This window comes from Hibiscus syriacus, unplaced genomic scaffold (genome assembly GCF_006381635.1).
Source record: "Hibiscus syriacus cultivar Baekdansim isolate YM2019G1 unplaced genomic scaffold, ASM638163v2 tig00110893_pilon, whole genome shotgun sequence".
In the NCBI taxonomy this organism is placed as follows: Eukaryota; Viridiplantae; Streptophyta; class Magnoliopsida; order Malvales; family Malvaceae; genus Hibiscus; species Hibiscus syriacus.
The window spans coordinates 100192-103738 of record NW_024062901.1 but is presented as its reverse complement, the minus strand read 5'-3'; the positions used below and the strand labels follow the sequence as shown (position 1 = coordinate 103738).

Genomic DNA, 3547 nt, shown 5'->3' with positions numbered 1-3547 from the left:
TTTATCATCAAACCTATAATTAAGTGAGGTTGAGTAGAATTTACCCAAAAGTTATCCATTGACATTGCTATTTGCTACCTTTTGCAGCATATTTATTATTTATTAATATCGCACGTGTGTTTTTGAAGTGCTCAGTAATGTCAACCAATTAACAACACTCCCTAAAATCCTACGGCTGCCTGCTCTGACTTATCAACCATTCATATGGGAAAACTAAACAACAGACGGATTAAATATCCCTTGAATTTCTCAAGGTTTTTGTTTTTCTTCTAATATTTACATTAATATAAAATCATAAATATTGGACTTTATAATATTTCTTGATAAAAAAAGATGTATATTTGTAAAAAAAATATTCAATAAATAAATATAGGTAAAAGATTTGTTAATGGTATGTATATGTTTGCAAAAGCGATCTGTCAAAACAGTTGATCAAAGGAATGAAAGCAAAAGCAAAAGAAGAAGAAAAGGAATCACATGGGGTATTGAACAACTTTCATCTCCTGCCAATATGCTTTTTAGCTTTGAATGATTCCAAATCCCACACATCTACCCTCTGCCATTGTGCTTAGGCCTAGGGACCCAATGGTCAAAGATGGGGCTTTGCATTTGCCTTCAACTTTTTACATTTCATATCCGATTTTCCGTCTATGTTCCGAGTTCTATATTCGCAGTTTTACCGTCTATGTTCCGAGTTCTACATTCGCAGTTTTACTGTCTATGTTCTTAGTTCTACATTCGCAGTTTTACTCTGTGCTCGGAGTTCATGACTACCTCTTCGAGTAACGTCGTCTGCACTAGTTGGTACAGCTTGAGGTATTGCTGCATATAGTAGTGTAGGAAGATCTCTATATATGGAAAAGAATGAAGGATATATATATATAAATCAAAAACAACTTGCAAGCCAAGCAGCCACACTTTGAATCACAAATCCAGAAATTGTAACATAAAAAAACTATGGCAGCATCCCCTCTACAGCCAATTATATTTTTCATCAACCGTTATAGTTAGTGTAACTATAGGAAAAAGGTTGATGGGGCAGCTTTGCCACCTACCATCAATGGTAAACTAAAAAACCAACCTCCATTAGCTCTATCCCTAACTGGAAAACCGAGCTCCAACTCCGTAGTCGGGTTCTGCGCCGAGAGTATAAACATTCATACTGGGTCCTCATTAGAACCTGTGAATGAGTATACTCTGTTTGCAGATTACTAGAGGCATGAAATCAAAGTCCAAAAAACGACTTTCTGATGTGTTAGTCAACTGAACTAGCTACCAATTTGAACAATTGCTAAGATTTGATTCTACCCTTTCTTCATACTTGCATCCTCCATAACATGCTGCCGGCACAACTATTCCGTGCCTTCTCGAGCGCAGAAACTTTGGCACAATGTGTTGATAAGGCAACCTCACTCTTTATCGTCTCATCCTGAGGTAGTTCGTAGGTTTCGTTGACAGATCCGGACCTCAAATCACCTGGAGGAATAAAACAATCGATGGAAAGGCCCGGTATGTTAAAAGCAACCTCCTCGATCGTCCAAGCTTCTTCCATCTTTGTTTTAGTATGGCTCATTGCAGCTTCCCCGAACCTGAAAAGTGTAATGACAGAACGCCCGGAATGTGCTATCATGATACCTTCGACGGGTCGGTAATCATGAAGATATGAATTGATTGTGGTTTCCCAATAAACAGTATCACCACCATTGGATTGGATACGAGTGAGATGTGAATCCCTCCATGTGAACAAGAAGTCCAGTCTTCTGACTAAAGTAGCCAAATAAAACATGCCTAATGATCTCTGCAGGGCCTTCACTCCTCGCCTTCAATGTCTGCGGATCGGTACAAAGCTTGAGGATGAAGCAATCCTCACCATTAATTGTCTTCTCTCCTATACATTTTGCATCAGAAAACATACTAGCCGTAGTTCTTGGATCAAGACCCTTAATGAACCACAAAGAGAATATCAGACAACTAACAATGCTAAAAAATATGACTCTAGAGACAATATTCAGCAGTCGATAAGAATATGAAACCTCACCTGAAGTGCACGACGTAAAGGTCTAACAGGGCCATTCGCGGTTCGAGCACCAAGCCAAGGAGTGTGCCTCCACACAAGTTTCCCATTACATCCAGCATGAACCTTGCAGCCGCCGACCGCAAGTTCAACATACCACATGTCCGGGTTCATTTGCCAAAGCACGAATCCACCGGACTCTGCACCTCTGGAGCCATATCGGTTCTTAACGGTCTTCGTTGCGGTTTCGTATTCACAAGCTACCATTTTGAGCTTTCCCATCACGTAGGCGTTCCTAATGGAGTTTTGGAGCTTCAGCCCACCAGAAGCAGCTGTATACTGCTGTAATATGTACTGAGCAGTGGAAGTTTCCTGCAGAATACCGCAAAACAACAAGGAATGTTACAGTCACAATCTTTCATCACGAGAATGCAGCAAGGAATATAGCCTAGTAATGATCAAATGAGAAACTTCATTAATTTGAAGTTTTTGTTTCTGAATTTTGCACAAAGAAAACAATCTGAGCCAGTTAACAGCCTTTTCTTCTCTGTAGTTCCAACTATAACTTTTTATGTGTTAAAGTAATATTAGTATCCATCTGGATCCCAAGAAAATTATACTATATTTTCTTGCTAACCAAACAGTTTGAATGAAAACGGATCCATCAACCATAGAACAAGCTTAAAGGAAAAATGGACTAACAATGGGAGCGTCTTTTATGCTCAAATGAGGCAGCGGGTCAGTGGAGCTAACTTGAACCGGAGCCAAAGGTGCACCCATGACCCCAAGCAACAGCCTTAGATCAGACCTTCCGTAACTCATTGAAGCAACCGATGGAGTCCTAGAAAACTGTCCCATAACCCATTGTCCTATCCCCGAGCCGAGCCGCTTCGAAACACCGGTTTCCCCTCCGTCCGGCTCGGGACCTTCCATGAGCGGGGCTAAAGCTTCACCGACCGGTTGCGCGCCTCCGTAGCTGTTGGGGTTGCTTTTCTTTCTCCGTAACAGAACGGCGATGGGCGAACGGGCTCTTACGGGGCTGCTGTTGGTCCGACAGCGGGAAGGAGAAAGCCCGCAAACTACTTCCTCTTTGAGAGCCGAGAAAAAACCTTGCTTTTTCTCCATTAAAGGTCGGGTTTTTGGTCTTGAAAAAAAGAAAAGAAAGCTTCCTCGTCTTCAACAAGAGATGAGAAGAAGGGTTGGATTGAAGTGAAGTTTAGAGGAGATGAAAGACTAAAGAGAGTGATAAGCTTTGTTCATGGTAGAAAGTGGGAAACGTAGCGGCCTTTTGAAAGAGCGAAATACAGAAGTAGGGTTCATTATGATTATATACAGAGTGAAACAGTCATTATTATTGATATAATAATTGTTTTTCTTTTCGATCAGAATAATAATTGTTTCTTACGAGCCTTCATAGATTTTACCAGTGAATCACTACTGCTACGGCCTCCTCATCTTTATTTATAAAAATATTAGGCAGAAGCAGTGGACAAAATCGTTGTTCCTTCTGGACAAAGGCATTTTAATCTTAAT

General features: G+C 40.7%; 1 pseudogene; it reads right to left on the bottom strand.

Annotated features, from left to right (window-relative positions):
* Positions 1–978: 978 nt before the first annotated feature.
* On the bottom strand, positions 979–3168 carry LOC120145365 (annotated as a pseudogene).
* Between the last annotated feature and the right edge of the window lie 379 nt (positions 3169–3547).